Here is a 24,350-nt window from a genome sequence, read left to right as displayed (position 1 = left end):
TTCCCCATGTGTTCACATAATAAGCTAAATAAATCGTGTCAAAAACAAAAAAAGTTGTGGCATGCAAATGGAAATTGCAGCAGCACAAACCTCTTTTAAACTTAAGAAAAGCCTTTTATGAGGATACTTGTGGATAATAAACTTGGCTGTAGCAAGCAAAATCAGTCAGCAGATTCAAGGGCAAACAAGGTATTTATTTATTTTCACAGGAGGAGAAGGTTGTTTTTTCCATTACAAAGCACTGATAAAACCTCATCTAGAATAAGCTGTTTTGGTCTCCATTTCTCACATGCTATATTATTGAATTACAAAAGAAGGGCAACTAAACTGATAAAAGGATATGCAGTGTCTCAATTATTATGAATGACTGATCAAGTTGAGAATGTCTACACAGAAGAGACACTTAAGGGGAGACATGATAACTATTTATTTAAAAGGGATTAAAATCTCAGTCTGGCAATTATAGGCCAGTAAATCTGACATCAGTGATGGGCAAATTATTTGCAGGCCACATTCACAATTATGTTCTGGAGAATTACATTATACGAAGTAATCAGCATGGCTTTATGAAGGTTAGGTCATGTCAGACAAAATTGATTGCCTTTTTTATGATGAAATTTGTATATTGAAAAACTGTCAATCTGGGGGGCTAGATTCTGTTTTGATAAACTGTTTTAAACAGTTTGATATTTTGATAAATAAAACGTCATGGACCTGGAATGTAAAAATATGCAAGCTACTTCTTTCAAGTCCTTAATGGAAAAGGACCTTGGAGTCCCTGTAGATAATAAACTTGGCTGTAGTAAGCAATAACTATATATATAAATATATATAAGGTTACTATATAATAATCTCTTTAGTGCTTTATTTACTAGTTGCTCTTTCCAGCATACAGAAGGGCATCCATTCCAATAGCAGCAGGCCTAGGGTTAGGGGCGACCGAAGTAAGCATCCCAGCCCACTTAATCCTCTACCTACACACCACGGTATGCATGCTTGCCCTTCCCCCCAGAAATAGGGGCATAGCATATGCGCCCGGCGCTCCCTCCCCAACTGTCATACCCTAGGCATGTGCCTCTCCTGCCTTCCCCTAGTTTCAGCCCTGTATTTGGAAAGGATTTTTCACATTGTAAACTTGTGGAATTCTCTTCCTGAATCACTAGTACTGGCTGATACATTAGATAGCTTCAAGATGGGGTGGAATGACATTGAACTTAACAGATCTGTCTTTTTCCAACTTAAGTTACTATGCTATATGTTTATGCAAATATATAAGGGCATCATAAAATAATCTCTTCAATGCTTTATTTACTGTACTAGTAGTTCCTTTCAGCAACTAAAAGAACATTCACTGAGATTACAAGAAAGGAGGTTCCATCTTAGTATTTAAAAAAGGTTTCTATTGTGAGAGCAGACAGTAAAGTTGTGGAATTCTTTCCCTGTAAGTGGTTGCACTGGCAGATACGGTAGATAGCTTCAAGAGAGGGTTGGATTAAAGGGTTTAAAGATACGTAAAGCCTCACATAATATGTAAGCATTTAATTAATACATATATATATATATTAATAAAGTAATCGAGTACATGTTTTATTTCATATTTACTTACGTTTTACATTTCAGCAGGAACAATGGTTTTAGATAACTTTGAAAAAAGCAGCTTAGCTGATCAAGGTATACAAAGCCTTTAATTTGAAAGGTAAGGGGGAAATGTAATAAAAGTTGGTAACAGGAAAATTATTCGCAATATGACAATTTATGCCTCTGTGCGAACAAATTTGCCTTTGCATGAATTTAAAATGGGCTTTGTGAACGCGGAAACTGTTTGGCGATCACTTCTGACAGTGGAAGAAAGTTTAAGAATTTTATTGTTTGGGACAGGGCACAATGTGTGTAATAAAACTTCTTAATGGAATAGTAGTTAAGTTTGCTCCAAAAGATTATGCCGCCTTCACGCATGCCTTATAAAGTTCACAATGCGCAATTAAAATTCACAATGAAATAACAGCCTGATGAACAATATTACATTCTTATTTATGTGCATTACAACTTGTATTACATTCCCCCATAAGTGCCTATTTAAGGTAGCTTTTCTCCTAATGAAATTTGGCAAAATGAGGCATTAGATTAACTATGGGCTTTACCATTCCTTGATGATCAATAGTTTAATTGTGGGTAGAAGACAAACTCTCATAATCAATTCCTTTTGATTTAACTGACAGATTCTGACACACAGATGTACCTGGGATTTCAGGTAATTGTAGATAAATTGGGAGTGCCAATCAATTCAACATTCAGGGCAATGAATAAGAGAAATGTACTATACTTGCAATTTCTTTTCAGTAACTGTTCTGCAATGACAGTTTTACGTACAGCAGTTACACCTTGGGGCTCGTTTATAAATTTTGCGCAGCACAGAATTATTCACACAGTGACCATATTTGCCCTGTCTGCGCTTATATTTATAAAGCTGGACAAGACTGGTGCATTTAATGTACAATATAACTGCAAATTTTTATTCACAGTTCAAATGTCCTAAAAAGTTTTTAAATATGGCATAATCACAGTTTGCGAATACTTATGCGCACACTTAGGGGCACATTCATGATAACGCGAGTTCGAATCCCAAATGGGACAAATTTGGATTGGATACAATAATTTCTGCAGATCGCAAATATCACAAAAATGCTATTATCATATTAGTCACGATAATATCGTATTGGCGATCTGAAAGTCACGAAATTTTCGTACCGAACGAGTGTAAACAGCGGGAAAACCTTTCCGATTTTTTTGCGCAAGCGTATGGAAAAGTTGTGCAAGCGCACGAAAAAGTCACGCAAGCTTTGAAAAAGTTGTACAAGCATCGAAAAAGTTGGCAAAAATATGCTCGGAGCGTTCGTGCATTAGTAAATCTGCCCTTAGTATCCAAATTATGGCATAACTTTGGTGGCGTAAAATATATAAGCTAAATGAATTTCACAAATCACAAATTTATATTCGCAAAGAGAAAATTGGCACTATATTAAGTTGTATGATCACCTCATGGACCAAAGACAAACACAACACAATTTTAGTTTATTCACTAAATATATGTCACCTACCACAGGCTTCAGTTAAAGCCCTCAACCCCAACTAACCGGTGTGGCAGAGGCACACATTATAGCGATATGGGAATGTCTACTGCTACCTGGGTATTGGCATCAGATTAAAGGATAGTTTGACCACCTTACATTCCCTGGAGAGGAAGGTCAAATGGTCTGTCAGACTTCAGAAGCAGAAGACATGTTTCACAGAACAAAACCAGAGCAATAATTTTAGGTTTTTTATGTTACTCTTTTATGTAAAAATCAAGTGTCAGATGAGAAACTGACTACTGAGGTGGCATAGGAAAATTCTTAAATTATACACTATACACACTCATTTTTATTGTAAAAAAGTGAAAAGAAAGAACATACTAGCAAGTGGACCAATGAATGTGATTCTGTTCTATGTCTATAAACACATCACTACTTGTGCTATACATCAAGTACATTTAATCTTTACGCAATACATGTAACTTGCTCATAACTTGTAAAGAAAATGGAATATGCAGTATAAAGATCTTCACTTGGTGTTGGCTATACAATATGATGCAAAAAATACACAAAACCATTGCCAGATCTTATCAATTGTGACTCAAGTGACATAAAACAAAAGTTGAATATTAATTATGATTCAGTTATCACTTACTGTAAAGCAGTTATTTTTGCAAAATCTCTCTACCATTTTGATTTGTTCCATTTGTATTCAAAGTCATTTGTATTCAGATTTAATTATTTCTATATTTGAGAAGACTGAAAGCTTATTTCGTTTTGTTAAAATTCTGGATATGTTAAAAGTACTAAAGCAAAGGAATTTGTCAGAGCCTTGTGACATAAGATAATAATGTCAGTCAGGGGTTTTGATAATACTAAAACTGCAATTAATTTTTTCAGCTAATGTGATTTTGCACATAGATATGAGGTGTTCTTGAGTAATCGGGCCTTTAGACCAATTCGGCAGGATCCTTCCCATGTATAAAAAACAATCGTAACAGTAATACTCAGCGCTAAACGGGTCTCTTGATGAACACTTCTTTGTGATGTGTTAAAAAATTATAAATATATAGGAAGCGCATGAAAGATAAAACGAAATAGAACTAATAGTGCAATATGTTAAATGCAAAATATAACACCCTAAGGGGCTCATCCGAATAAAAAGTTTGTTAAGTTTTCTTACTGTGCATATTACTTTGCAACAAAAAGCTCGACAATTTGTGTGCCAAAATCATATTTGTCGCGCCAAATACAAAAGATTTGGATTCATTCAAGCTTCGGTATTGTGACTTTCCTTGGGCCAGGTTGGAGCTGCAGAGTGCCATTGAGCCCTATGGGAGACTTTCCTTGGGCCGGGTTGGAGCTGCAGAGTGCCATTGAATCCTATGGGAGACTTTCCTTGGGCCAGGTTGGAGCTGCAGAGTGCCATTGAGCCCTATGGGAGACTTTCCTTGGGCCAGGTTGGAGCTGCAGAGTGCCATTGAGCCCTATGGGAGACTTTCCTTGGGCCAGGTTGGAGCTGCAGAGTGCCATTGAGTCCTATGGGAGACTTTCCTTGGGCCAGGTTGGAGCTGCAGAGTGCCATTGAGTCCTATGGGAGACTTTCCTTGGGCCAGGTTGGAGCTGCAGAGTGCCATTGAGCCCTATGGGAGGCTTTCCTTGGGCCAGGTTGGAGTGGCAGAGTGCCATTGAGTCCTATGGGAGACTTTCCTTGGGCCGGGTTGGAGCTGCAGAGTGCCATTGAGCCCTATGGGAGACTTTCCTTGGGCCAGGTTGGAGCTGCAGAGTGCCATTGAGTCCTATGGGAGGCCGTTTACGATCGCTCGGATACGAAAATTTTGTGACTTTCAGATCGCCAATACGATATTATCATGACTAATACAATTTTTTTTGGAAGCATTTTCGTGATATTTGCAATCATCAGAAATGATTGCACCTAATCCGAATTTTACCCATTTCGGGATTCAATATCGTACTTTGATGAATCAATCCCTAAGTATATAACACATCAATAATTATTTGAAATGCTTGGTGCAATTGTAAAACCTCCACCCAGATGGTTAGGTAAGTATGCGCATTCACCAGACTTTAACCATTCTTATGCCAAAAAGATAACTCAACAGAAGATCCAACTGTAAAGGGTGAATATACTTCTCCTCTCCAACGATACAATAAAAAAGAAAGAAAATGTATATAGTGTAACACAATTTATTAAAAAGATAAAAATCATGTACAATGCATGCTACTCACAAGCATGTGTTAAAATGGAGCATATCCGAATCCAGTTCCAACAACAATCTTGATCAAATATGGCTATAGCTCAATGCGTTTCACGTGATATTCGTCACGCTTCCTCAGGAGCACAAAAGAAAAGCTTTGCCTGTTGATCCAACTGAAGTCAATTTGCTTATTAGGTAATTGACTGCAGTTGGATCAAGAGATGTCAACCAGGACAAACGGGGACAATGGTGAAGTCATTGATTATGACTGCAGCAACATAAGCATGACACCCTGCCTCATGCTCTAGATGCTGGATCATTGAGCTCTTTTGCTGCGACAAAGCCTCATGTCCTTGAATATCCTGATCTCCTGTATCCTGTGTTCCTATACCTGTGTTCCTATACCATGCAAGTCTGTTCCTGCCCTGCCCTTGTTTCCCAGCATTTTGATTTCTTGATTTGATCCTGTGCCTGTTATTCGGCCTTTGTTTTGCCTGCCACATGTCCAGACTATTGCCTGTGGAAAAAAACAACACACAAGATATTAAACAAAACCCATACGTTTTCTTGGGCTCTAACTACTTATAGTTTAAAGTCCTTTACTAAGCCTGGAACCCTATAGGGTTTTTTGTTAAAAAAAAACTAAACTGCAAATAGGTTACAAGGGTAAAACAGGTTTCAAAGGTCTTCACTCTGCTTTCAGGACTTAGGAGTATATTTATCATGCTGTGTAAAAAGTGGACTGAAGCATTACCGGTGATGTTGCCCAGGGTAACCAATCAGCAATTAGATTTCAACAGTTAGAAAATCATCTGATTGGCTGCTATGAGCAACATCACCAGTAATGTTTTATTCCACTTTTTACACAGCATGATAAATATACCCCTAAGTGTAAATCTACATCTCTTTTATTGCAAAAACCTAGCATCCAATTAAAACAATTATCATTGTGAATTACAAAGTGCCAAACAGCCAATGGAAGCCTTATCACCCACCACAAAACAGGCCTATTTTATATGTTTTCAAATACTCTCTCATAACCTGTTCATATGTGGTAGAAAGATCTCATACCCTTTAAACCTCTTTTTAGGTGGACTAGTAACTTGTCTTTAAACACTCTTCACTTTTTCAGGTGGGGGTTAACTTGCACTTTAACCCACTCTCCTTTATTCGGAGGAGGGATAACTTGTCTTGAACTGTCTTACTATTAACATTCCCTTTCAAAAACTCTTCCTTTTAACTGTTTGTAAATATAGCATAAATTTGTCCTTGCATAAGCTTCAAAAAGTGCCATAAAAGTACTACCTGTTGCTTTTACATTACCTATCAGATTCCCCATGTTCCTCTATGAGGGACTGACATATTTGTGCAGCAGTAGGCTGTTAGCATTAGAAGCTATAACTGACAGGCGGAGAAGGGACAGTCAGGTTGGCAAAACAGTCAGGTTTAGGAACTTCAGTTACTTACAAAAGCAGCCCTATCAGCGAAAAACAATCAATATGAACTATAGGTAACTTTTCTGTACATTAATATTTTGAAAAGTAGTTTTTTTGTGTCACTTAAACACAATTTCCATTTTTTACAGGTGAAGGGGAGATATTTTCAAGTGGAAAGGTAACTTGTGCTTTAACGCTCATTCTCTTTTTGGTGGAGGGGCAATCATGCTCTTTAACCTTTGCCAGGTTTAGGTGGTGATTTGTTTTTCCTTCTTTTTAAGAAAAATATCATAGCCAATCACATGATGGTTGATTAATAGTAAATCTGCCTTAGGTTAAAAACCAATCATGAGATGAGCAAATATCAACATGAAGAATCCACATTCACATGGCTTACTTTGGAAGCACAATTTTCCAAACTGCAGATTTCTCCAGCCACTGCAAAGGCAGCACACTTTGGGCCTGATTCACTAAAGGGCGATAAAACGTGCGCTATTTTTATTGTGCGCTAAAATTTTTACCGCGGCTTAATTTTGTCGATTTTTCGCACGATTCACTATAAGCATACTCGCGCTTTTTTACGCGCGATATTGCATGCGTTATTTAACTCGCGAAGACTATTTCAATGCGGTATTTGCTGGTACATGTGCTAAATTACATATGAATGGTAGCTTAGAAATAGTGTATAAAAATTGTTGCCGCATATAAATGGTATCATATAAATATTAGCCACATATAAATGGTAGCATATAAATGGTATCATATAAATAGTAGATTCTTATAAATAGTAGCCACTAGTGATGAGCAAATGTGTTCTGGTTATCTTTAGTGAAAAATTAGCAAATCTTTCGAAAGATCCACGAAACGGCAAAAATGTTGGGCGGGCAAAAAAATTGTTGCCCGTGACTATCATTTTTTGACGCTTGTATACATTTTTGTATGTGCGGTGAATTTTTGCGTGGTGAATTTTTTCATGCATTTTGCCATTGGCGGATTGTTTTGCGAAACGCATGAAAAAATCCGCCGCGAAAAAATTCAACGCACGTCCAAAAATTTGCTGCGAATCCATGCCTGGCGAAGCATTTCATCACTTGTAGCCAAATATAAATAGTTGTGCAAATGAATGCACGCCATGTTAGCCATACACGCCAATACTTGCAGAAAATTACTGTATTAAAAATGAACATTTCGCTGCAAACTGGCGGCTGCGTCGCTCTAGGGGAAACACAGACTTGAATAAATAACACCGTAAGTCCATATTTTATTGCAAAAAATAATTTACTGTACTTTTGTATAATTTTTCGCCTGCCTGTAGGCATAGCCGAATGCGATATTTAGCGTGCAAAAGTTATAGTGAATCATGCAATCGTATTCTTTTCAGCGCGAAATTAACGCATGCGGTACAACTAGTGCGAGAAATAACCCATGCAAAAAATGGCGATTTTTCGCACGCGATAATACTATGGTGAATCACGCGCAAATTATTTTGCGTTTTTTAAAGCAAAAAAGCGTGTGATAATTTTTATCGCACTTTAGTGAATCAGGCCCTTTGTGTCTGATATCATAATAATGGCATGACCACACACACCAGTAACAATGAAAGTAAATACCTCCCCCCCAGTGTATACAAATCCTTCTTCAGATCACAAGCGCACATGAAAGTAATCCAGAGTACCCCATATTATTTAGGCATCAGTTCATGATTACCCCCCCACCAGTAAAACTGAAAGTAAATATAACCTTTAACATGTGACTCCACGTAGCCCTGTTCCCCATTAGGTACATTCACTGACTCACAGGATTAAAAGGTACCAAAAAGCACCAAGCTTACTAGAAGAAATCTGTAGCAAAATATCTGACAGCAAACTAGTGTCTTGCATTCTCATTGCCAAAGCAAGAAAGCAAAGACACCAGTCAAAAAACTGAGCCAGAGAAATTCATACAAGTTGCTGCTATTTTAGCTACAGTACTTCGGCCACTGGTTAAATTATATGTATTTCTTTTTTTATACAAAACATTCTAGATCACTTGTCACTCTGGCTGAAACCAGACATTATTTTCTTTAATATTTTCCCTTGGCTACCAGCAGGTAAGCATTTTATTCCTTCCTACAGTTTGCCTTTCCTCACTGGGGCTTACTGACCTGCTGAATCCTTGAAATTGCCCCTCTTTGTTGCTATGTAATTTAACATCAAACAGTCCCTTGGTAAAATAATATACCACAATTTAAAGGAACAGAATAAAGTAAAGAACAAGATTATTACATTACAACAATATTACAGTCATACCACAAGGGCACATGTAAGCAACCTGTTCATGCAACATACCTCATATTGCTTGATTGTCCCTTCTCATTTGTTAATCAGTCTAGGGTGTTCATGTAATTAAACAAGTGCATGCTCAATAAAGAACTCTTGTAAAATCCCTGTCCACTTTGTTATTCCATCCAGTCCTTGTATGTATACAAAACGCTGCAATTTCCATTGTCTTAATGCAAAAATAGAGGTATAGAAGGTTCATTTTCAGCAGTTTAACATTTTCCTCGGCTCCCTGGAGTTGTGTGAAATGATTCATTTTTGCAAATATAATGATTTGCCAATAATTAAACAGTAAAACGTGTTGTTAAGATATGTAATGTTCATGAATTGTTGTGCTCATTTGGGCATGTCTCAGCTAGCAGGATTAGGAGAACATGCCAGATAATAGCACGAGAAACATTACAGAAACATTCCTTTCTACGTAAACATTTGTAAATCTAGAAGATGAGTACACTGAAATAATGTTAAAAATAGACTTCTAAAGTAAATATGTCCTGGCCTGAATGTGTAAAAAGGTCACATATGTCTTGGGCAGCAGATCTTAAGGGAGGGCGACAGTTCACTTTACTCATAAATGAATTAATACAATCTCATTTAATAGGTTTTAATTTATACTATTACTTTTAATACTGAAGGTTGACAGTTGGGTTTTGTCTATTTTATATACAGTAAATAAGAGATAACACTATGGCAATATGAAGGGGATGGCTTTTGGGTAGCACAACAGAAAGGCCTAGAATGAATAACATGCTGAAGCCAGCCCTAAATATGCTATACTACCATGTCTTTTGCAGAAAATCCAGATAGTGTTGTGGGTAATGGTAAGTCCATTGATATAAAGCCAGTGTCAGTGATCCCCTAACTTACATTCTGAATTCCAAAGATAGCCCTTTAACCAAGAGCCTAAACAAATTGATAAAAGGCATATTAGGGGCTGGAAACATGTCATATAGAGCATAACAATAAAGCTTCTTTGCATTATAATTGAATCCTTTGTCCCCCAGCTTACTCTTTGAGTCAATGTTTGAATCGAAAGGGCTATCGTTCCCTTGAGCTGGTACAGAAGCACAAAACATAATGTGGTTGTCACTGCATTATAAGCTCCAGAACTTGGTCAGATGTTATGCATGAGCCCCAGAAGGTAGTCCTTGGGAAGTCTGAGGGAAGATTCTTTCCAAAGGAATTTAGGGGTGTCATTCCAAATGTAAGGTGTAGCAAGGCAGAAAACAGCAGAAGTAGTATCAGTAGTAGCAGTGTGGGGTGCAACCAAGAAGTTGCTCTGAGTGGAGGAGTCAGCCAGGAACGTATGGAGACACAAGAGAAAAGATGTAGTGAGGTGCAGAGGTATGAAGGGTTTTCAAGGTTACGAGAAGGAGTTAATAAGTATTCTTTGCTTTTTATGGAAGTCATGATAAGAACATAGGTAGTAGAGGGGCCTACTTTCTCTTGCATGAGAGAAGGAGGATTCTAGCAGCAGAATTTAATACAGAATGTAGTACAGAGAAATGGTATTTCAGGATGACAGTTAGTGGTAGGTTACAGTAGTAGGATAAGATAGGATGAGACATGCCTTAGCATCTTAGCTAATGCTTTTGAAACAAAGGGACATATTTTGGCAATAGTGTGTAAGAAGTCGTTCCAGGTTTTGACAGTGGTGTTAATATGGTTAGTAAAGGAAAGTGAAAGGAGACAAAGATTCCCCCCTTAAAAGTTAGAAACAATTTTGAAAGACTTTGAAAATGCTCATTAATATTTACTACACTGCTGCATAAAAATGCATGTCAATGTTTCAGCAATAAGTGGTAAAGACAAGTACGTTTTGTTATGAAGAAGATTTAAATATGCTAGATACATAAATATATGGAATCCAAACCTGCACACAACACCACTAAAAATGTAAACGGTATTAATAGTAAAAGGGGTTCCTATTATGATGAAAACATCCCTGTAATGTCTTATTATCTGTATATAAATAACCAAATGAAAAACAGTGCATTCATACTAAGTAAAAGTTTATCCTTACAAATCCCTTGTACATGGCTGCATTAATAAGTTAAGTAATATTATTGCCTTGTTGGGAAACTCTGATGTGTATAGAAAATGTCGGCTGCGCTCAGGCCATTTCTATTTCAAAGAGATTAGCAATAAAAAGGGAGTATAAGCAGGCTTTATAAATAAGGAAACATCAAAGAGCTGCATCATCCACACATTATGCACTTTAATGGTAATTAGAGCAAAGTAAGTCTCTGGCAAAGACATTAAACATTGCAAGACGTGCCTTGGCAAACCATTTCCTCTAATAATGATGCTGCATGCAAGCCAACTTTACCTGAAAATATTTCAATTATAATGAAGATTGTTAAAACAATTGCCAGTAAATATTCAGAACATGTTTGATAAAAATAATAATGTTGTTAGCAAATAGCATGGCTAATTTAAAGCTATATTGTGAAGAGAGTGTAGGAAAAAATAGCTAACTTTCATTCAGTATTTCCTGCACTTTTAATACTGTTTTATGAAAGTCTCTAGTATGCAGCCAAGACATTTCTCTGGCATAAAACAGGTGTTTTGCAGACTTCAGAAATTATGTGTTTTTTTATTGAGGAATGAAGCCTTACACACTACTCATACCATCAACATACCACAATAAAAGATAACATTAAGATCCAAAGTGGAACTTAATCCACCCAAACAACTTCATATAAAATTGATCATTATCCAGAAAGCATCAAATTATGGAAAGGGCGTCTTCTAAAGAGTCCAAACAGTAACTTTTGCTTGATAGTAACTACTTTTATACCGCTAAAAAAATGAATGCAAAACAGGAGCACTTCCTGCAGTTCTGTCATGCTAAACAGATGGATGGACATAATATTAGAAGTAAAGTTATTGGTAGGTGTCCCTAGACTATAAAAAAGGGTTCATATCTCTTTGGACTCCACTTGCTAGGGGTGGATGGTGCTCCAGGCCCTGAGGTAGGAGAGCTCAGTAGGAGTAACTAGTGTGAGGTTAGATTTTGTTATAGCTTACTCTAGGAGTATGTATGTATGTATGTATGTATGTATATCTTTATTTATAAAGCGCTACTTATGTACACAGCGCTGTACAGTAGAATACATTAATACAAACAGGGGGTTAAAGATAATGGATAAATACAAATTACAACAATAAATACAAATAAATACAAGGTACAGCTGCAATAAGAGTCAGAAACAAGACGAAGGAGGTCCCTGCCCCGTAGAGGTTACAATCTATATGGGAGGGGTAACTAACAGACACAAATGGGCAAATGTAAGTGCGGTAGGTCACAGTGGGTGACACTACAATATAAGTGCCAGAAGTGATAGAAAAGCTAAGGGTGGTTAGCAGAGCAGTTAGCAGCTCCAACAAGGAGAGCAGAAATGGTTAGTATCCCATGGTATCAACTGCAACTGTAAGGACTCAAGCGGTCAGGCTTAGGGATAAAGAGATCACAAAATGTTTTTTGTTACTAATGTTACTATTGTGAATGTATTTTGTACCATCTTGAATAAAATACGATAGTAGCTTAGCTACCATTACTCCCTATTTGTGGCAAAATATGACTATTAGATCTATTTAATATGTGTTTTAGTAGTCTTAATACATGGCGATTTAATAAGGAAAAACATCTTATTTTGAAAAATTCCAGGTTTTAAAATCCTGTACATTCTGGCCTGCACCCAGGCAAGTGGTGAGGGCTCCTGCTCTTTGAAGGCTCAGAAGTAGGGCCTACTGGTTGGTTTTCTTATTGTACCTGTTGTATTCTTGCCTTCTGCTCCCTTTCTCCACTCACCTCGTTATCTCCATGTGCAATCCATTAATCAATTTAAACCCTTTATATACTTGTGTCTGGCCATTGCTCCTGGCTTGATCATTAAGCTGTTTACCATGATCTTGCCCTTCCGTCTGGTTCCTAGTCTTTGAGTCTCCTCCTGGTTCCTAGACCCCCATCTTGTTCCTGAGTTCCAATGCCCTTCCTAACCCTGTTCTGGTGATCTCCTGGTTTTGACCTTCGGCTTGTTCCTTGACTTAGTTGATTGCTGTCTGGTCTGACCTTTGATCCGATACTGGACTTCACTTTACTGCTGCCTGTCCCAACGTCTCGCCTGCTACTGGACTTTGCCTCAGCCTGACAATTACTACTAGCACCGGCCTGTATATTTATTTTTGTTTTCCTTTTGCACCTGAAGCTGTCTTGTTTTTGCTTTAGTTAAAGTTTTGCATTCACTTATCGTGGCTTCCCGTCTCGGTTCTGCCATTTATGGGTATACACTGGGTTACCCAGTATATAGGCTTCTATCTGCTTGCCTCTCCACAGTGACTGAACGTAACAGGTTGCTTGCGAAGTTTTACCTGGGGAATGTAAATAAAGTGGTCCTGAATTCATCCATAACATTGTATAAGCCTCCTGTTTATTCAGTACTAAGTTGTTACAAGTTCCCTGGTGTGTGAAAGTGGTGCAAGTACTGATCGGGCAAAAGTCATAGATCACCACGTTACAAGTGCAACTACATCCAACTTGTAGAATGTGATCTGTTGTATTGTAACCAAAACCATCCTACAAAATCTGCCATTGTCCGCCATCATAGGTAGGCTAGACAGTGTTTAGGTAGCTTCTGTTGTGCTCACCTTACTTGGTGAGAGACAGCAGTAGGGCAGCTAGTAGAGCAGCAGAGGCTTGACTGAGAAGGAAGGAAAGGGTTAGCACTCTGTGCCATTAAGGGACACAGTCTAGTGATAAACCAGTTGAGCCACAAGGGCCCTTGAGTAAAGAAGAGTCTGGGGAAGGTGGGAAAAGGAAATACACAAACCTGCTCTAAAACCTTATGCTGTTTTTTTTTGTAACTTACAAATTTTTATTGCATAGTTTCAATAATGAAGAACATTACAGGTATATGCTTTAAATAGTGAAATATAAACATTTGTTCTTATACAATTGTACATAGTTGGTACCAATGGAATGATTAGGGACATGTTAACTTGGATAATGCTCGATTCCTTGTTGGACCAACATTGTAATTGCCTTGTCCATGTTAACGGGGTCTTAAGGGTTTTACTCTGAGTGTGGGGTTGTCGGCTGCTTTAGCTTTGGTAGTGCAGAGAATAGGCTAGGGGTTGTCGTTGTTTGTGCTCATACTTTCTGCGTGGGTCACTTCAGTGGAGGTTGTAGCATTTATTATAAAATGAGTTTCCCAGGGGGACCATATTTTGAGAAATAGACTCTCTTTGTTTCTTATGTGGGCTGTCATCTGCTCAAAGCGTTTATTGCTTTCCACTCTGGAAATTACTTCCGTTATTGCTAGATGAGATTCAGATAATATAAGGAATACTGCTACATCATTGAATAATGGTTGGTCAGTTAGTGCAGTTGTAATGAAGGATTTCCATTCGTGGATCAATTGGGGGTAAACAGGATCTAAGAACATAAACTGGTTTTTAAAACAGTGAACCAGTAATATCAAAATCAGGCATTCACGGGTTGTGAGGGTCTCTCACCCCAAGTGATTGACATTTCGTTGTGATACCTTTGTATTTGGATTGGTATCCCCATCTGTTGGGGTGCTGATAGAGTTACTTAGTTTTTGTTTTTAGGGGTGTTCTGTCAGTTGTTAAGTATCTTAGTTGCTTGTCGGGGTCAGATGGAGAAATATGACCATTAATCGAGGCTAAGGTCCCTTTCTCTAAAAGAGAAAATGTAAAGGGGTAAAAAAGGATAAATGGGGTGAGCGGGAAAAAGAGAGAAACCCAAAGAAAAAGAAAAAAAAGAGTCATAAAAAACAACCAGAACCAATGTTTGTAAGGTGTTACCCTTAGATCGGTAACTGTTGACACCGTGGATGGAATACTATATTAAGTATACCAGCGCCAAGGAGAGCGTCCAGGTTACATGAAATGGGGTTTCAGTGTTGTAGGTTTCCGTTGGTTCGGCTTTATAATTGTCAATGGAGGATAAGTTTCTATTAGTATAGGCATCTTCAGGTTGGTGATCTGGATCCTTGGGACTGCGGCGGTGATATTTGCGATCTGCTTGGGCCCACTTTTTCCCATTCTGTAGTCATCTTGATTGGAGAATTCCTCGGCTCCTGATCTGTTTGTGTTAGGGGTGGTAATTCCAGAGAGATTAGAAGCTTTTTGCCTTGTTGTGGGTCAGTCAGTACATGCTGTCAGCCTTTACGGGTGACAATTAGTTTAAATGGGAAACCCCATCTGTAGGGTATATTATTTGCCCTTAGTAGTTGTGTGATTGGTTTCAGCTCTCGCCTTTTGGCCAAGGTTATTGGCGATATGTCATTATATATCTGTAGTTGAGCCCCTTGGAAGTCTACATGCTGCAGTTTCCTTGTGTTTGTTAAGACTTGTTCTTTACTTTCAAAGTAGTGACAGCAAATAATCACATCCATGGGGGTTTGTTAAGCAGGCTTTCTTGGGCCTAAGGCTCTGTGGGCCCTATCAAAGCACCATGCATCCGCTGGTAGGTCTGGGCATATTTTGGAGACAGTGTCTGAGATCTTCTGCTTGTACTGTTTCTGGTATGCCTCTGATTCTCAGGTTTTGTCAGGTTTTCCAGGTCCTCACAGTGTGCTTTGACTGCAGCTAGCTCATCCCTTAGGGTTTACCTGGTCATCCCCTAAGGTATTGTGGCGTAGTATTAAATTATCTGAAATGGTCTTAAGTTTGTCTACCCGTTGGTGTAGTGAGTGTAGATATGCTTTTATCTCATGTACTGCTGATCTGACTGAGGTAGTTATAGCATTAGAGAGACAGTCGCGTAAGTCCGACTGATTGTGTCGAAGGTGAGGGCATACCTTCTTGTGATGGTGGTATAAGGTCTTCTTGCCTCTCTGGGGTTTGCGGTTGTGAGGTTGAGCTGGTGGGTGAACTTGCATCTTGCTCAGCGTCGCCGCCTACAATCTTGGATCCAGCGCTGTTTATCAGACACGGTGGATTTATGTAAGAACGGGGACATGGAGTTGAAGGATTCACAAATCCGTTTCTTCCCCATTGCTGTCTCCAAGTGTGGAATTAGTCCCTTGCTTAATCGCGTATCAATAAGTGCTAATATAGGGGAGTATTACAGTCTCACCGCACGGAGCTCAGCACTGAAGCATCCTCACAGTTTCATGACGTGCATGCGCCCCCCCTTATGCAGTTTTAATCTTGACCTATCTATACACTCACATACTGTGCATAAACTATACATACCAAAAAGGATACAAATAGTAGATTTTAGTATCTCAGTAGCCTTGAATACTATGCTTGTTCAAGAAATCATCCAAGCTCCTCTTAAAGGCATTACCAGAATCTGCCATCACAATATCACCCAGCAGGACATTCCACAACCTCACCGCCCTCACTGTGAAAAACCACCTATACTTCAATTGAAAGTTCCGCTCCTCTAACCTAAAGGGGTGGCCTCTGGTGTACTTATCATTTATATAGGAAAAAAGAACAACCCCTATCTGCCTATAATCCCCTCTAATGTACTTGTACAGAGTAATCATGTCCCCTCGCAAGCACCTTTGTTCCAGCAAAAACAACCCGAACCTTGACAGTCTAACCTCATAGTTTAAATCTTCCATCCCTTCTACCAGTTTAGTTACACGTATCTGCACTCTCTCCAGCTCATTAATATCCTTCTTGAGGTCTGGAGCCCCAAACTGCACTGTATACTCAAGGTGAGGCCTTACCAGGGAAGAGGCAAAATTATGTTTTCATCCCTTGAGTCAATGCCCTTTTTTATACAAAACAGCACTTTATTTGCTTTAGTAGCCACAGAATGACACTGCCTGGAATTAGACAACTTGTTACCTACAAAACAGTGTCACCATCCTGCAAAGACTATATCTCACAAGACAAGGGAAACTGTCTGATTAATATGAGATATTAATAAACAAATGTAATTCAATATCTTGTATAATGATGTTTTTGGAAAATCCAAATATGTAAACTTGAAGGTGTCAAATCTTTTTTTTTTTTTAAACATTTGTATTTCTACAAGTCCCCACCCACCAGTGATTGCTTTTAACCTTATTGTTTTAGAAAATGTTTACATTTATCTCAATGATTCTCTGTCCCTTTTTTGGTGTAGGTTTCCAAAATAGCTGTAGGAGAAGGTCAGCTCAGAGAGTGGGCCACATATAACAAAGAATTTAGTTTCTGCAACAATAAACCAACTCAAAGGTCATTGTTTATAATACTTTTTTATAGAAGCAACACAGTCCACTGTATACCCAATGAATAAATGTTTTTTTTCAATGTTTAGACAATTATAACACATTTCTAGTTTTCATTATTTTCTTTGCCATTTTTTTATAATATACTGAGTGAGCTGTTCTGGCCCGAAGAGCAGAGGTCTTTAGGCACTTGGATTTTTCGACCTACTAATTGGTTGGGCCATTCATTTAGATGCAAAAGATAGGGAGTGGCTGTTTGCACAGTGTTGCCCCGTACTGCTCTTTGGCAGGTGGTAAGGATAGGGCTGCCCTGCATCCACAGCCACTGTACACTATGCCTTGCATTGAATTTGTAATCCAAAACAATGCACAGAGTAAAATATTGCCCCTGTCATCAAGTGTCAATAAGTTCTAAGGTGTACGTTTTTGCACCCCCTTAGTGCTCATAGTCCTGCACCAGGGTCAGTTATATTTGAGCCCCATAATTACCACAGTCACTCTATAATTCCAGGGATATCCACAGCAGTGCATAAACTTAAATTTCAACTCAATTGCTTCTTAAACTGCTCTTTTTGTTACTTTGGGCCCCCAGATTGGAAATGCTAATTTATAATCTTACATTGGACCCTTGGAAAACCATAGAAAAGACCAAAATGTTTTGTTCACTTAAAATTGCATTGGTATTTATGTGGTGGTTATAGGAATACTAAGTAACTGTGTTATAACTGCAAGTACACCTTATTATTTGGATAACTGTGTTCTCTCTTGGGTAACCTTTAACTATAAAGTCTTCAATAAGATGCTAAGGTGGTGATCACATTTTGCTGTATTATAAAGATAAAATGCATGGAAGTTACAGTACATTATGTATATTGACTATGAAGATTTTTTTTCATCCAGGTCATGGTAAATATAGTATAAATAAATCTAAAGCAACTGGACTTGTTAAGTAATCATTGAACTGTAGAAGTTGCTCGGATGAGTAGTCTTGAACATCTTCAATGTTTACTTAACAAGTCCAGTTGCTTTAGATTTATTTATACTAGATTATATAGATATTGGTTTCTCTGTAGCCTTACCAACCATTGTCTATATCATGGAATAGTTTGTTTGTAAACTTAAATGCACTTTTTGAGAAAGTGGATTAGGATGCAACTAGTCTGAATGTTTTTGTTGTTAATAAACATAAAATCTTCTTTTTCTATCAGCTATGCACCAGTAGATTCACTTTAACTTTCATCCTGATTGCAAATAAGACATAAAGACACAAAACTTCTTTTTAGGAAAGAAACTTAAAGAAATATAACTAACATATAACTTATATTATTTAATGGTACATATACTTAAAACAATTACATAGTTAACATAGAAAGTTAGGTTTAAAAAAGACACACGTCCATCAAGTTTAAACTTTTATGTTTATATGAAGCCTGTCTAACTGCTAGTTGATCCAGAGGAAGGGAAAAAAAATCCTCTCTAATTTTTCCTGACTCCAAGAAGGCAATCAGACCAGTCTCTGGATCAACTAGTTCTAATTTTTAATAACCCTGTATTTCCTAACCTGCTAAAAATCTATCCAACCCCTTCTTGAAGCTCTCTAATGTATCAGCCAGTACGACTGTTTCAGGGAGGGAAGTCCACAACTTCACAGCTCTCACTGTAAAAAAGCCCTTTTCAAATATTAAGATGGAATCTCCTTTCTTGGAATGGATACCTGTGTGTCTGCTGAAAGGACCTTTTTTTAAATTAAGCATTAGTGAGATTATTATATGACACCCTTTTATAGTTATACATAATTATCATATTCCCCCCTTAAAGGGAAACGAAAGGTAAAATCACTTGGGGGTGCCAAAATGTTAGGCACCCCCAAGTGACTTTAACCGCTTACCTCGTACCCCGGGCTGGTGCCCCTGTTAGGAGAAAACAGCACCAGCCCGGGGCACCTGGAGCGGATCGTTTCCTTATTCCGGCTTCCGTTTCTGGAATGCCAGCAGTGGGCGCATGCGCAGTAGAGTGAAAAGCCGACTTTAAAGTTTAAGTTCGGCTTTTCACTCTACTGCGCATGCGCGCGCAGCGAATCAGGCAGAGGCAAGCGCCGGCAGCTACCCCGGGCTGGTGCTGTTCCCTCCTCACAGGGGCACCAGCCTGGGGTAAAAGGTAGGTGGTCAAAGTCACTTGGGGGTGCCTAACATTTTGGCACCCCCAAGTGACTTTGACTTTCTTTTTCCTTTAAGTGTCTCTTCTCCAGTGTAAACAGACCCAACATGGCCAGTCTTTCTTCATTACTTAGAATTTCCATGCCCTTTACCAGTTAAGTTGCCCTTCTTTGGACTTCCATAATATCCCGTTCAAACACTGGAGGTCAAAACTGCCAGCATATTCTAGATGGGGACCAGTACTCTGGTAAGTGGAAGAATAAGCACCACCTTCTGCAGATCTATGCCCATTTTAATACAGCTTAAAACCTTCTTCAAGCAGCAGCAAAAAAAATTTTTGTGCCAATGTTTTGGCCTGACCTTTATCAAATCTCTCATTTTAGATATTTCTGACAAGCAACACCAATCAAACATATATAACTTGAACTCCTTCTGAGCACTATCTTCATGGTTTAATATCTCTCTCTCTTTTTCTCTGTACAAGTGCCCCCCCCTAAAAACGCACATAGGCCAACACTACAATTTACATGTCAGCAGCCTGTTTCACTGACATTCTTTTTAGAAATCGCAGCTCTCAGCTCATCGGTACAGTCCTATTGGTATACTTTTCTCTGCTCTGTGGCTGCCCCAGTAGGAACAACATCTCCTCCTTCTCAGTCCCAGGTAAGTGTACCCAGATGTCGGTCCACACACACACCCCTTAAAGGGCAAGGAAAGGCAAAGTCACTTGGGGGTGCCAAAATGTTAGGCACCCCCAAGTGACTTTAATCGCTTACCTTGTACCCCAGGCTGGTGCCCCTGTTAGGAGAAAACAGCACCAGCCCGGAGTACCTAGAGCATAGCGCTTCCTCCTTCCGCCTTCGTTTTTGGAACAACTAAGGACAGGCGCATGCGCAGTAGAGTAAAAGCCGACTTCTCTGTTAAAGTTTGGCTTTTCACTCTACTGCGCAAAGCCGGAAGGAGGAAGCGCTACAGGTACCCCAGGCTGGTGCAGTTCTCTCGGTACAGGGGCACCAGCCCGGGGTAAAAGGTAGGCGATTCAAATCACTTGGGGGTGCCTAACATTTTGGCACCCCCAAGTGACTTTGCCTTTCCTTCTCTTTTAAGAGCAGCGACTCTGCACTCAGTTGCAGAGATATCCTGGTAAACATTGAACCCTACACTGAATGGTTCTCTACAGCCCTTAACACTAGAAATCTGCATTTTTACTTGTGTTCTGGCTACACTGTCACAATATACCCAACCTCTATATTTCTCTGTTCTCTGACACAGATTCCATGTTCACTATCACAGTGTATACACTTTTAGCATAAAACATAGAGTGCTTTTATTATAAAATGAATCTGTCCCTCACTGTTTTGTTAAACAGCTTATTTATCATAGGCAAGGATAGTTCAATTTCCATGTTTTAAGAAATAACAATCTGACCCATATGATATATCTATTTCAGATTTTCTTTAAATCATTAATATAGTTTTGCTAAAACTAGCAACTCTACAATTCCAATTCACTTGGGGAGCACTATATTCCCCCCAGGAGGTAAGCAACACATACCACTCCTTTTTTTTAAGTCTTTCAGGTGTGAAGTCAAATAACAGATGAGCCTTAACAATGCATTACATTGAACACAGGCTTGACATTAATGCATTTCTACATATTGCAGCAATTCTGAAGTAAACATGATTCCAAATCTTTATCTTGCATGTTACCAATGGGAACATGAATTTCAATAGTTCAACAGCAGGTGCAATCTTTCTTTTTACACAGGGGCCCTGTCAGTATGTCTGCAGTCCAGCTTCCTCTCTTCTCACCACCCAGCTGTCGTTTACATAACTTAAAAGCATCAACACTCTTTGTTTTAGTTTAATCTGAAAAGCCAATAGATTGTACTTTTAACTAGTAATTGACAAACCACAAATCCCCTAGAAACCAAAGGCCTTTAGTTCTAGATTAGACTTGTACACACTCAAACAAAGGAGTATTAATATTTTATTGCTGTTGACACCATATTTTATGGAATCAGTCCAAATTCTGTAAAAATTGTTCTACATGTAAGAAGGAATAACCATTTAAGACCACCATGTGCAACATTTTTAGATGGATCAAGAGTGTGTCCTGAGACATATTGTTCTGTGGCTAGCTCGGTGGTCTGTTTATACTAACTCAATAGGATAAATACTAATCCCGGTGAATTGTCTAAATATGTGTTTGTATAATTCAATAAAAAAATGAAATTCTATTCACTATTTGTAAAATATTACAAGTCGTTAAAAACAACTTGTTGTTTTTAGGGAACATGCTCAATGGTTTATGGCACAACTTCCAACATTCTTTCATCACTTCCCAAACACCTTGTAAAGCTCAGTCTTCCAGGAATAATCAGAATTTGTACATAGGAATAAAACTTCTACAGTGTCCAGGACTATGCAGAGTAAATAACAATATCTAACTAGTTTCTTGAATGTGTTTTTTAAACTGGATTCATCAGTACTAACAATACATTATAGTATCCAACAGTTGCACTTTTAGACTCCCCAGCTGCAAATAAAACCAGCATAGAAGTTCTGTAGTATACATGTCGAGCTAAACTTTTGCTCATATGCTGCTGGCCTTCACTTCCAAAATAAACATAAAGGGGAACATGTACTATTATGAATTTACTGGGGTTGATAGGCTCTACGTGCTTCTATAACTGTTCTCACTGTTGGTCTGGTAGGTGGCACACATTGCAGGGCACATTGTATATATGGCCCATAGCAACCAATTGTCTTTTTTTCCAGCCAGCTGCAGGTAGAACAATTAATGTAAGAATATGTTTGGTTGCCATGGGTTACTGCCTATGGGCAAATTTGCCCAGTCTTGATAAATTAATTTCAATGTGTTTTGAATTTTTGTAGAATCTTGTACTGTACACATCTTGTGTGTAACCAGTTTCTGCAGGTGTAATAGTTGTTTATTGAAACATTTTCTTTTCATGGCCTTTGTCTCTTTATAACCCAATTAGTTCTGCCTTATGTGAGATTTTCATGTGGGTTATATTAATGGAAATTAAGAATTCCATGACTAACAAAGCTAGGATATGCTATTCAGTAGATAGAGTACATTCTAAAACTAAAGATACAATGCATCAAAATACATAAATATAATGCAACAAAATATAATACAACAATATAAACAACAAAACTGGATGTTCCTTGGTAGTCCAGAGTTAAATTTTTTTTCAAGACAAGACCCAAAAAAAAGTTTATTTTTAAATGTTATACAGTTTCCATTATTTTAAGGAATACATTTTGTTGAGCAAATATAATACAGTATACTACTAAACTTATCAGCAGTTGGTTTGGTCAGTCAACTAACAAGATTGATTAATTGCTATGGGGCAAATGTGCAATTTACCACCTAGGCATAGGCGGTAAATTGACCGTATATGATATATGGTCAAAGAATCTTATTCCTAAATCAAGGGTCCTCTGTTTGCTTCATTCAACCATAAAAGCATTAGAAAGTTTGGCACTGATGTTGGGGTGATGACTGATGACCTGACTTGCTGCTGGCTATCCAATCCATCCAACAGGTGTTAAGTTGCGTTAAGGTCAAGAGCTCCATCGACACTCGTAATAGTTTGTTTGCCTCTAATTACTTATACTTTACACAAATAGTTCTGACAATTGGTTGGAGAGACTGTTTGGAACTCAGCAGTGTGTTTCAACTAAAGATGGCCATACACTATAAGATCTGCTTATTTGGCGAGGTCCCAAAATTAGTGGATTTCGCCCCCGATATGTCCACCTAAGGTGGGCAATATCATTCTAATCCAATTGTTTGGTCCTAGGGTATTACAATGAAGGGGATTAGAGCTGTCAGAGCAAGTACTGTATCATAAGCTGATGTGGTCCTCGATCTGATCTGAAATCTGTCTGATTTTTGGTCAGATATCGGTCAGAGGATCCTTTTAGATGGTCCTACACATGGGCAGATTAGAATTGGTCTGGAGGACCCAAATCAGCAGCTTAGTTCTGCCTGTTTATGGGCACCATGAAAAATGTCATTTTAGATGTATTGTCCAGATGCTTTTGGTAGCTCCCCTTTATAAAATCCTGTAAACCCTCCATCTTCTCCATTTAATAGGTCATACTGTAGCACTATACAGATGTAGCTATGGCTGGCTTGAAAAGTTGTCTGCTTGTACCCACATTGTTAACTAATAAACAGCTCTAACTGCTAAATCTGGGGAGTATGCAGGTACCTACTTTTGTATTAATAGGAGTATGGCTAGCACAAAGAACTTTGCATAAAGTGGTTGTCAGAAAAATTTGTTTTTCTAATTCAAGCAACTATCCCTAGAAGTATATTGCTTACATAGTAGGCACTTGGTATAACAGCAACTATGCTCTAAGATTCAAATGAGAACTAACTATCCAGGAAGAATAGGCATTTCCCTCAAGTAACTTTTTCCTCTAGTGGATTTCATAAGGGATTAGGGTTTATGCAGGAAGACAGACATGAAGAAGATGTAAGGATCTTTTCTAAATGGTGGTGTGAAGTTTACTGTTGCTTTAAAACTGATATTTTATGATACTAAAATTACCTATTTATAGAAACCCAGAGCTAATTTGAGTCAATCAGTTACTGTAAAGACTTACTTTAAAAGGCCTTGATTGCCTGTTTTGATGATATAATGCTTAGTAACTGAATCATGCTTACATTTCTCTATTATTCATACTTCAAAATAAACCGTGACTCAGGCCCTAAAGGCAAGGAAGGGAATGAAATTTCTGCACATGAAAATGCTCTTTTTTATCATCAATTGGCAACGCCATTATTTTTAAATCTGTTCAGTAGAAGCATACTATAATTGTCAAACAAATTCCTAACACATGCCATAAATCTGTTTATAATGTGTGAGAAGCATTGTTTTAGCCCAGATGGATTTAACACTCAATAGTGTACTGCTG

The 24,350-nt window shown here is 38.2% G+C and overlaps 1 long non-coding RNA gene across 1 annotated transcript; it reads right to left on the bottom strand.

Annotated features, from left to right (window-relative positions):
- Window positions 1-5,265: 5,265 nt before the first annotated feature.
- Window positions 5,266-9,364, bottom strand: LOC116408679. The gene is made up of 2 exons (XR_004221146.1): window positions 9,054-9,364; window positions 5,266-5,807 (listed from the first exon to the last, which is right to left on the bottom strand). It is a non-coding gene; the product is annotated as an uncharacterized LOC116408679 (long non-coding RNA).
- Window positions 9,365-24,350: the final 14,986 nt, after the last annotated feature.

Source organism: Xenopus tropicalis, chromosome 2 (assembly GCF_000004195.4).
Source record: "Xenopus tropicalis strain Nigerian chromosome 2, UCB_Xtro_10.0, whole genome shotgun sequence".
NCBI lineage: Eukaryota > Metazoa > Chordata > Amphibia > Anura > Pipidae > Xenopus > Xenopus tropicalis.
This window is presented reverse-complemented; position numbering and strand designations above follow the sequence as displayed.